Source organism: Pleurodeles waltl, chromosome 7 (assembly GCF_031143425.1).
Source record: "Pleurodeles waltl isolate 20211129_DDA chromosome 7, aPleWal1.hap1.20221129, whole genome shotgun sequence".
NCBI classification, from domain to species: domain Eukaryota; kingdom Metazoa; phylum Chordata; class Amphibia; order Caudata; family Salamandridae; genus Pleurodeles; species Pleurodeles waltl.
The window spans coordinates 760,145,637-760,157,821 of NC_090446.1; positions in this window are offsets into that span (position 1 = coordinate 760,145,637).

A 12,185-nucleotide genomic window follows, 5' to 3' on the forward strand; every position below is an offset into this window, starting at 1 on the left:
TGTCCCCCTCAAATGGATTGTACAATTATCTCATGTGTGGGAGCTCGGGTTTTCTTCGTGCAGACATGGAGGGTGTTCAATAGTGCGATCTTTGTTCGCATTTGACTGTACATGTGTCCATTTTGCTGTGTGCCCTTTGCAGCTACTTCTCCCAGATGTATGGCCCATGCTGTTGCTGTTGTATGTGCTTTCTTGACTTACACTTCCAGTTTGTGCAGATAGGCATGACACTTGGCTCTAGTATTGTTTGTCCCAGAGGTACCTGAAGGGCCAGTTCTTGTATAAATGTTATTTTGGTGGAAGTGTGATGTGTCCCAGGGCAGCATCCTTCCCTTAGTGCTCCTGATGCCCCTACCTATTGTGCAGGTATTGTTAGCATATTGAGCTTTGTATATTTGTCTCTCTAACTATTGTGCATCCCTTTGTCCTCCAATTGTGTTGTAATGTGGGTGATGTGTGGGTCCATTACAGGGCTGGTTCATGGGAGTGGTGTTTGTGTTCCATGAACATCTACACTTCTGTGTGTTGAATCTGAGGACAGTCCATGTCATTTGTGTAATGTGAGGGTGTCAGTTGTATTTGTAGATGTCATGTTGCTGTGTTGCTGGTGTTGTGTGACACAATGTTGTGTACGCTACACTGTCCCTGTACCTTGAGATGTGCAGACATGTGTTTTTGTGTAGTGTTGTGGGTCAGTGTGAATGACCTGTCCTAATAGGGTGTTTTGTGGCTGTGAATGTGTCCTTCTTTGTGAATGACTCTGACTGTGTACACAATGTCAAGTGTATTTGGCCTGCATAGCGTGATCCCCATATCATGTGGATGACGGCACAAAGGTCTGTTGTTGAACGTAATGACACAGGTAGATGTATGGTTGGTTGCATCCACGACGGAGTGGATTTTGTTCTCCATCATTGAACAGAACATGTGTGATGGGCTCCATGGCGATACAGGATGTGTAACGCTGCCTGCAGGTAAGTTGCTCCCTTTATATTCTCCATTTCTGCCTACTGAGGCATGCTGGTTGGACCGCCACGGTCACATTAGCCGTGTGCAACCTCATGAGTCCAGTGAAAACACTGTCTCCGATGGCCTATTTGTGCTGCCTCGTGATTACGGCGGTCTGCGCTGCCTGGCAATGCCGGCGGGACTGCTGTGGTCTTTGCTCCATAGGCCTTCATGACTCATAATACAGTGTTCTGACGGCCACGCCAATGGTGGTCGGACCACCCCACCCCCATTGCGGTGCATGGACGCCAAAGTTGTAAAGAGACCCTTAGAGGTTCCAATCCATTTTTTGATATATTATTTTATAAGATAATTACAAGTAAGCATTACAACAAACAGTAGTAGCAATATAAAAAAAAATAAAAAACTATCAATGATAAGTATTCAAGAAATGACCCCTTCAATATCCAATATGCTTTGTGATTTATTAGTGATTGAGTTAAGTTAGTAGAATCAGCTGACGATTATTTCCCTACAAGTATTAAAGCCCAATAGGTAATTAATTGTAGCAGATTTTGTTTTGCACAACCACATTTATGCTACTGTTGCATTGAGAACACACCTAAACAGAATATGTTCCAAACTTACGGGTTGCTACATCGAAACAGTGCTGCCATGTTTCAAAGATGAGAAGTATGTTGAGGAAGAAAATAGGAGTTGGGAGGGAATGCAATAACTAGATCTTCTGACATTATAAAATATTTTATAGTTGTTGGTTTCAGTTGGGAGGGTGAATAAACAATATCCATATGCAGTCAAAGGCACACAAACATCTAGGAGCATGCCAACTAAAGAGACTGTTGAGTACCCACAATGCAAAAATATATTTGATAAGAAATTCAGAGAATTAGAGAAGTAAACCTGAGAGTTAGTAAAACAAGTGAGGGCTGTATAAATGAGGTTGGAAATCACAGAACACTATATGAAACTTAAATACAATGGAAAGAAATGGAACAATAAAGTTAGAACGGGGGACCTCTTAATAGAAGCAGTCGATGTGAATGAAATGAAGACATTTTGATATTTAGTAGTCTCTTTAAATGCGTAAACCACAATAAAGAGTTGAAGATGACCATTTACCTTTTACAAGGTGTCTAGAGAAACACTGCCCCCAAGTGCAGAAATGTTAATAACTTTTTATGTTTTAGATCAAAATATTTGTTTAAATATCTGGTTCAGATGGTTTACTATATGAGGAGTGTGGAAAATTCAGATTTATGCAGAAAAAACACTTTCATACAGTTATGTTTTCCTGACTCTTTTCCTCATTTATGAATTAAAACCAAAAGTTTGTTGTGGGATAGGTAGTGGTCCAGGGGAGGCCTCTACCACGTCAAGCAAACGTTAGAAAAAAGTTAACTTTTAATTTACTCTATCAACAGCCATCTTTCCTTTAAGGCCAATAGGCTGCATTTAAAAAAAAATGTAGGTTATTAAAAAGCGATAATAGACATGGTGATCAGTGTAATGTCCTCCAGTCATACTTAGTCACAGTTTGCAATCTACTGCATTGCTATTCATGAGGCAGGTAGGATTACAACCCACTATGATTACAAGCCAACCCATTGGTACATAGGTCATTCATAAACTTCTTTAATGGACACAAAAACACAAACTGCAGTTTTTAACTAGTATTATGCAGTTTTTTGTTCATTTGTCTCTAGATGTAAACAGAAGACTTGCATACATAAAATAGGTAATCGCTGCCATAATCCGGATAAAAATTTGTCAAGCAGGAGGTTCTAATTGTGTTCTTCCAGAGTTGAGGGAGCAAAACGTCAGAAATAGCCATGTCTGGAATAATCACTGCAGTAGCTGCTACATTACAAACACCACACTCATGTCAGAAAGTGACTATTGTGTCCATCTTTATGAAAGAGAATCAGGTGGAGCTCAGTTGCTACTATCTAATTTCTCTCCTGGGTGCACAAGCTAAGATATTATGCATATAAACTTTCAAGACTAATGGGTTGGGGAAAATACCAAATTTAACAAATGTGGTTTATTGGAAAATGTCCCTCTTTGAAGGGTCTCCCCAAACTTTTTGCCTTCTTCCTCCTCTTTTTCAGACCTTGTTTTTGATGGCGTTAGGACTCTGAAAACTTACTTATCAGTACCAAAGTGCATGTTCTCTCTCCTCTAAACATGGTACATTGGTTTGTTACCAATTGACATATTTAGTTTATGTAAAGGTCCATAGTAAATGCACTACATGTGCCTAGGGCCTGTGAATTAAACACTGCTAGTTGGCCTGTAGCTTTGATTGTGCCACCCAGGGAAGTAGCCCCTTATCCATGCCTCAGGCCTTCCATTGCAGAGCCTGTGTTTGCAGTGTCAAACTTCCATGTCAACCTGGCAAGCTAAACCTCTTGTCAGGCCTAAACCTTCATTTTAAATACATATAAGTCACCCATAAGTATGCCCTGGACAGCCTATGGGAAGCGAGCAGTATTTTTGGAAAGTAGGAGATGTACTTTTAGGTTTTATATGTCCTTTTGGTGAAAAAGTCCCAAATTAATGTTTCACTACTGCATGGTCTATCTCTCCCACATAATAACATTAGGATCATTTGATAACATCTTATAAGTGCAATTCCCAATCTAAAAGAGATATGTTTATCAAGTTTGGTGTCTGTGAACTCACAATTTAAAATCACAACTTAGGGTAAATTGCAGTTCTGAAAATGCCACTTTTAGAAATATGGCATTTTATTACGTTAACCAGTTGTTGCCTGCTGCGTGCCTCCAATACACATTTAGGGTGGGCTGACAGCTGGACTTTGTGTGTCAGACAGCCACAAACAGAGGGAGCTTAGGTGTGACTGATGAGCCACCAACATCCCAATGGGCCATCCTGGGTAGGGTGGGAGGAAGGAGCTGACACTTACACCTGAACAGGCAGTGTTCTCTCCCTACAAATGGCTGCATACCCAACTGTAGTAAGTCTGGAGCCAGGGCAGGAAATGGAGGGTTTCTGTGCTCTTCAAAGGCCTCTCATTGAAGTCCCCCCACTTCAAAGGCACAGCTGAGTATCAGTACTCAACCTTAGACAACACTACTTTGGAAATCAAATCAAATCAAATCATTAGCATTTATAAAGCGCGCTACTCACCCGTGCAGGTCTCAAGGCGCTAGGGACAAAGGGGGTGGTTATCGCTGCTCGAACAGCCAGGTCTTTAGGAGTCTCCGGAAAGCGGAGTGGTCCTGGGTGGTCCTGAGGCTGGTGGGGAGGGAGTTCCAGGTCTTGGCCGCCAGGAAGGAGAAAGATCTCCCACCCGCCGTGGAGCGTCGAATGCGAGGGACGGCGGCGAGTGCGAGGCCAGAGGAGCGGAGGGGGCGGGTGGGGACGTAGAAGTTGAGCCGTCTGTTGAGGTATTCCGGTCCCTTGTCGTGGAGGGCTTTGTGTGCGTGGGTAAGAAGTCAGAAGGTGATCCTTTTGCTGACTGGGGGCCAATGCAGGTGTCTCAGGTGTGCGGAGATGTGGCTGTTGCGGGGTACGTCGAGGATGAGGCGGGCTGAGGCGTTTTGAATGCGTTGCAGGTGATTTTGGAGTTTGGCGGTGGTCCCAGCGTAGAGGGTGTTGCCGTAGTCCAGGCGGCTCGTGACGAGGGCGTGGGTCACGGTTTTTCTGGTGTTGGCGGGGATCCAGCGGAAGATCTTGCGGAGCATGCGGAGGGTGAGGAAGCAGGCAGAGGACACAGCGTTGACTTGCTTGGTCATGGTGAGAAGGGGGTCCAAGATGAAGCCGAGGTTGCGGGCGTGGTCTGCGGGGGTCGCAGACCTATGGATACTCTGCCAGGAAGAAGGACTGCTGTGCTGCTACAAAGACTGCTACTCTGCTGGACTGCTGCTTTGGCAGAACTGCTTTCTTGCTGTGCTGACCTCCTGCCTGCTGTCCTCCTTGCCTGAGTGAGGAGGAATGGATCAACATCACCTGAACCCAGAACAAGAGTGACTCCAGGGCTTGTTTCCTGTCGTTCTGAAGTCTCAGAGACACAAAAGACTTCCAACTCATCAGCTACAGCTCCTGGACTTACCTTCAGCCAGTCCCTGACCCCTAAGCAGTGACCCTCAGGTCTGGGGTCCTTGGGAGTGGTTTTTGGGCTTCTGAAGTTAAGCTTTAGGGAGCTTGGTGACTGCAAACAGGCTCCTTCGCTCTGGAACGGTGCTGCTGGCCCAAAGAATTTGTAAAAACTGCCACAAGTTTGTCTCTTTGAACAGCAAACATCACCACTCATGAACATGAGGCTCCAGTCCACCCATCCATGATGCCCGGCTGAGTATTTGCACCCATGGACTACTGCCAACGACACTCTCCTTGTTCCCAGTGAAATGCTTTCCCACGAGCAACACTCTTATCTCAGTTCTTGAGAAGGAACACTTCAGCAGGAGTTGCCCAGGATTATCTCCGGCCCGTGGTCCATCATGTTTGGATTGAACTTTTGGATTTAACCTTGTCTAGTACGGCTATCTATGTTCACAAACTGCACACCTAATGTTATTGCAGCCAAAAAAAACACAATAGTTGTAAATGTACTCCAGCTTCAAGCTAGAGTAACTCCAGTACTAAGAATGTTCAATCCACTGGTACTGCCACACTCTTCTATAAAAGATAATGGAGGTAGAGACTTAAAATAAAAGCCCACACATAACAACTTTATATATTTGATCAGTATAGGGAAAGGTGCGGAAGACACTGTGACGCGAAGGGTTAATTAGCTTGAACAGTGTAGATGAGCGTGATGCCTGTCGAAGCCAGAGCAACATGGAAGGAATTCACGATGTTCGCTTTCAAGCTTGTTTTCTTTTGATATTCCGTAGATAAACTTATTTGCAGCTGTATGTGTGAGAAACAGGCTGTGAAGGAGATTCAGTCTCAACCTTGAGAACGAGACCACAGTAAAAGATGGAATGAAAACAATGGCCAGGGAATGGCAAGGCAGCCAAGAGACATGTACTGATAACATAGCTAGAAAATACTAGAATGGGGTAGAATCCAAGCTTCAGGTTATTTAAACACTGAAAGGTGGGTGAGGGAATTGAAGCTCGCAGATGGAGTTATGAAACTGTCATCTTCAGACCCAGAGCTGCCTCCCTGTTTTGCTGTTCCAAGACCGTGACGCTTGAGGGGGAGAGCGGTCCAAGCGGGCGGTAGAGGGCTTCCCAGCATTCGTGGACTAAGTTAAGTTCCACCCAGGGATGAAAGGCTTTTTTTTTCCCTGCTCTATTATTATGATTGATTATTATGTTTGCACTAGCACTTGTGTTTATAATCTGAGAAATTCAGCTCGTTTATAGTTTTTCTTCCTTACTGAACATCGTAGTGTGAGTCTGCCACAGTAATTGAAATATGCATTTTAGTGTGCAGTATATCAAAGCTTATCTGAAGTATTCAACTTGTTTAAATTCTGCTCCCTGAACATCGTAGTGTGTCACATTTTGGTATACAGTTATTCCAAGTTTATATCTGTCAATGAACTCTTTGCTCAGATGTATACACAGATGCTCTTTGTAGAGTACTTCTATATATATATATATATATATAGATGCTTTTTTTAATTGATATTCTTATTCTGTCAATGAACTCTTTGCTCATACGTATACATAGATACTCTTTGTAGTGTACATATATATGAATAGATCCTTCATTGAGCGTCCTTATTGACTTATACCGAACAGGTGTCAACCAGCCACCTGGATAAGACATTTGGTACCAGGAGTGGGGTATAAGCCAACAATGCCTCTTTGGGGACGTAAGAAACGTGAGGCAGAGAGCGGAAGACAGCATGGGGCAGAAGCCAGATCCATTCCCGGGTGGTTAGCAACTGACCCGTTCTCTGGTGTGGCAGGGCTCCTGAACATGTGGGCAGCGCCGGTGTTATGGGAGGCATTAGATGAGAAAGTGACTCCCCTTTTAGTGGAAGATGCAGTTGAGAGTGTGAATCTAAGAGGGGCGAAGCTGGAGCTGAAAGAAGCAGGGCAAGTGGGATGGCTTTTCCTGTCTGTGCTCCGTACGGTATACAGGAAAACATTAACACAAGATGCAGAAATAAGAAAACTGCGGGATGAGGTTGCAGCCTTGCAGGAAAGGCAGTTACTTATGAAAGAAACTATAGAAAGTGCAGTGACTAGGGGTGATAAAATGGAGGCAAGGTGCACCGCATTAGCAGTTCGAGTAGCAAAACAGAAGAGTAGGCAGAAGCCTAAAATACCCTCAGCTGTGCAAGTGAGGGCATTGGTACGCAAAGAAAACTGGGTTCCTTATACTTGGGATGGAACAGTTTCGGATCATGATGATGACTGGAATTGGGAGGATGAGGTGGGAGTACGTGTAGCAGAACTAGGTGGAGTTGAAAGTGGAGAAGGACGTGCAGGTGAAATTGAAGGTGAAAGGGGAAGTGTAATGGAGGTTCGCCCACTCGTGCAGAATAAATCAAAGGGAGTGAATGGTGGGCAAATACAGAATTCACGTTTGGTAAGAGATTATACACAGAGTGAATTGTTAGAAACAACTTGTATGTTAAGGCAGATGCCTGTAGAGCCATTGTTTAAATGGTTGGTGAGATTGTGGGACACTGAAGCAGATGGTACATATTTGTCACCAACTAAACTTTTGAAAATGGGATCAGTAACTACACATGCTATGTTAGGGCAACGGTTATGAGGTGCACAGGGGCAACAAGCTTTCTCTCTAATGGGTTGGTTGATGGAAGGAGTGAAGCAATTGTACCTAACTGCTAAAGATGTGGAGGAGAGTTGGGGTCCTTGGCATACGATTTCAGAGGCAAATGAACAACTGCGAGAAATGGGGATGCAGAACACAGTATACTCCCAACAGTTTTTAGGACCTGATGTTGAACCCGTGACAGCAGGGATCAGGGCACGATTAATCAGAAATGCCCCTCCGCATATGAAAGGTGCCTTGTTGGCCCTTCTAGGACCCGCTCAGGGAAGACCAGTAGGGGATGTGGTATTATTAATGGCACAATTAGAAGGGCTTGATAGACAAAAATCAGCAAGAGCAGTGGGGCAGGACAATAAGTATAAGGGAGGAGAATCTACAATAACAGTGACCAGACTATAAATGTGGATAGATTTGTTGAATGCTGGGGTGAAGAAAGAGGAGATAGATGGAAAGCCTACCCCTTATCTGCTTAATAAATGGAAAGCATTGCAGCGTAGACAGAAAGAGAAAGAGGCATTTGATGAGAAACAGCCCTCAGCACCACCCATGGAAGAGTCTGAGAAGGAAAAATCGGAATCAGGAAAAATAGGAAGGTGCCTGTCTCAACTCTATATCCCGACTTGTCCAGCGATGGCTGGGAAGTCCCAGACCCCTTATTATGAAGGTCAAGCCAAACCCCGGGGGTCAGAGCAGTGCAAGAGGTAAGCCCCGGGGACAGGCGGCCATATGTACCTCTCATCATTTATTGGCACAAAGGAACACAACATATTATGGCACTGCTCGATACAGGTGCGGAAGTAACTTTAATAAATGGAAACCCTAAGAGGCTGCCAGGGAAGGGTGTTATCATTAGTGGTTACGGGGGTGCAGAGACAGAGGCCAAACCTGTTAAGCTTAAATTGTCAATCGGTAAAGGACACCCATTCACTGCAGAAGTTTTAATAGCTGAAGTACCAAAATACATTATTGGCATGGATTTGCTACTAGGCAAAACCATTGAAACGCAATGGGGAACATTTACTTTTGGTGTGAGGAGCGTACACATAAAGAAATCTAGGACAGTTCTTGTTGGGCATGCAAAGTGGAGTCCATTACATGTGCCTCCTCCAAAGGAGCCGGTGTGCATTAAACAGTACCGCATACCCGGAGGTCATAAAGAGATTTCAGAAACCATATAGGGGTTGCTAGATTGAGGTGTGTTAAGGCCGGCTGTGAGCCCATTTAACTCTCCTATATGGCCCGTGAAGAAACCAGATGATACATATCGAATGACTGTCGACTATCGACAACTAAATAAAGTGGCTCCACCTTTGGCAGCCACCGTCCCAGACATCATCACACTGGTGGAACAGATGAGTAAAGATGTGGGGGAATGGCATGCCGTGATTGATCCAGCAAACGCCTTCTTTTCAATTGATAATGATGAGGCCAGTCAAGACCAATTTGCAATAAGCTGGCAGGACAGACAATTCACATTCAGGAAGTTGCCCCAGGGGTACGTGCATAGTCCCACATTGTGTCATGGGCTAATAGCCAGAGATTTAGCCAACTTCTCGGCTGGAAACACCAGACTTGCACATTACATTGATGACATCATGATCACTGGGGACACTAAAGAGCAAGTCTCAGACACGCTGGAAAGATTAATTGAATACTTACAGCAGAGCGGATGGGCTATTAACCCAAAAAAGTTCCAAGGCCCGGCACAAGAGGTGAAATTCCTGGGCGCTATTTGGTCAGGACCAGTAAAAAGAATACCACAGAAAGTGATTGATACGGTACAGCAGCTAAAGATTCCTTCAACCAAGGCAGAAGCACAACGATTTATTGGTTTGATGGTATTCTGAAGACAACATTTCCCTCACTTAGGATTAATTTTGAGACCATTATATCAAGTTACATGAAAAAAGCACCCTTTCCAATGGGGACCTGAAAGAGCAAGAGGCCTTTGAGGGAGCAAAAGATGCATTACAGAATTATTTTGCGTTAGGTCTCTTCACAGAAGGAGACCTGTTTGAGCTGGAAATTATAGTACAGGATGATGTAGTGATGTGGAGTTTATGGCAGAGGCAAGGAAAAAAGAAAGTGCCACAAGGATTTTGGTCAAAGAGATTGACTCCCTCAATGAGCAATTATACCCCGTTAGAAAAAGAACTAGCAGGAGCATATTGGGCGTTAGTAGAAACAGAGCGCATAACTGGTGACCGGCCGATTACCTTGAGAACACGGTTCCCCTTACTAGGCTGGATAAGAGAAGGAGGGGTTGGCACTAAAGTAGGCAGGGCGCAGGAGTCTACCATCGTAAAGTGGAAATGGTATCTGCAGCAGAGGGCAAAACCGGGGCCAGCAGGAGTATCGAAGTTACAAGAAGATATGCTGGGGGCAGTGGACTTACAAGCAATGGTCCCCTCACCAGAGCTATCTGAGATGGAGTCCTCACCATTTAAAACAGCCCCACCTTTTGAACAGCTCACAGAAGAAGAACAGCAAAATGCATCGTTCACAGATGGTACCGCCCGGTGCCATCAAGAAAAGAGACAATGGCAAACAGTCGCATTCCAGCCTGCTACAGAAACGCTGTTGCTGTGAGGAGGAAATAATGGATCAAGTCAGCTTGCAGAACTGCAGGTAGCAGCAGTGATCGAACAGGCCCCCATCGGAGAGAAAACATTTGTGTACACTGACAGCTGGGCCACCTACCAAGGACTGGTAAGCTGGGCTCCGACTTGGCGCAAGGATGGATGGAAAATCAAAGGCACCCCCATTTGGGGAGGCGAGCAGCTATGGGAAGAAATGTGGGAGAAAGGGCACAAATGTCAAATCTATGTGGGACATGTGGACGCCCATTGCCCATCAGACACCTCACTTGCATCTCTATTCAACAACACCGCAGATCAGATGGCCAAAACACGAACAGTGATCATCAATGAGGAGGCTGAAGCTTCTCTAGCAAACTGGGCCCATGCAACATCTGGACATCTAGGAGAGAATGGCACTTATGCAAGGGCACAGCAACGACAGATTCCAGTCACTAAAGAACAGGTCCAACAAGCAGTAAAAGAGTGCCCCACATGCAACCAGATAAAACAAATGCCCCTGCAAAAGAGGCCTATCGGCCATATCAGAAGAGGAACCGCAGCCGCTACAGTGTGGCAATTGGACTATGTTGGGCCGCTACCAAAGGAAGGAGGAAAAAGCTACGTATTGACCATGGTGGACACCCACTCTGGCCTTATGTTGGGTATGCCCTGTAAGTCTGCAGACCAAAAGTCCACTTTGCAAGGGTTAAACTTCCTGATAAAACATTATGGGGTACATGATGAAATCCAAACAGATAGGGGCACACACTTTTCAGGGAAAACAATGCAGGATTGGGCGCAGGAACAGGGAATTCGGTGGATTTTACACCTTAGTTATTATCCACAAGCTGCAGGCATGATTGAGGGATATATGTTGAAAGAACAGCTAAAAAGTTATCAGCACATCAGACTCTAAAAGGATGGAGTATTAATTTAGACAAAGCCTTGTTTGAATTGAACAATAGACCAGTTGGGCAGCAGACTCCTTTCATTCGGATGACAGGGCAACATAAAGAAATCACCCACACAATGATTGTCTGGAAAACAGACCCTTGAGCTCGATTACCTTTACAGGCTACTTTTGGCAGTATAGGACTGGACCTGTTTGCTCCAGAGGATGGAGAAATACCCGTAGGACAGGTTAAGACTATTCCCCTAGGAATAGGAGTGAGAGTACCAACTGGAACATATGGTAGAATTGCCCCTCGATCCAGCCTAGCCAGCAAGGGAGTGTCGGTGCTAGGGGGAGTCATAGACCCAGATTTTAGAGGAGAGGTTAAAGTAGTATTACTGAACCAAGGAGATGCTACTGTAGCGTATCAAGCACATGACAGACCTGCCCAATTGATTTGTGAACAAGCGTATACCCCCCACATTGAAGAAAGATCTGCCCCCGATAACACTCAGAGAGGTGAAGGAGGATTTGGAAGCACAGGAAGAAGAGTATGGGTGCATCATCCAGGGAAAAAGCCAGAGGCAGGAGAGATATTGACTCAAGGGGTGGGGAGTACGTATATTGTACTTTTAAAGAATTCTAATGTACCTGTATTTATTTGTACCTGCAGTGAGACTTACCCCACGGTCGTAAATGATGACATCTGCATCAATGACGTGGTTCCTGTTTGCGGTCATGATTATAACCGGAAAAAGTATATTAGTCCGACCAAATGTGGCAGAGAATGTCATCACGGACCTTCATGTCACTTGTGCACCTCAAGCCGCTAATGTAACTGATGACCAGGGAAATGTTTCACTCTGCAACGTGAAGGTACCTGGAGGCAAATGGATGGCTGCCAAAGCTGTAAACTGGAAGGTAACTGGACAGCAAATCCGACATGGCAACGGACTGAACGAGTTGCAGGGAATGCCCGCAACGGTACAGGCTTTGAATTACACGCTAAACATGATATGTAA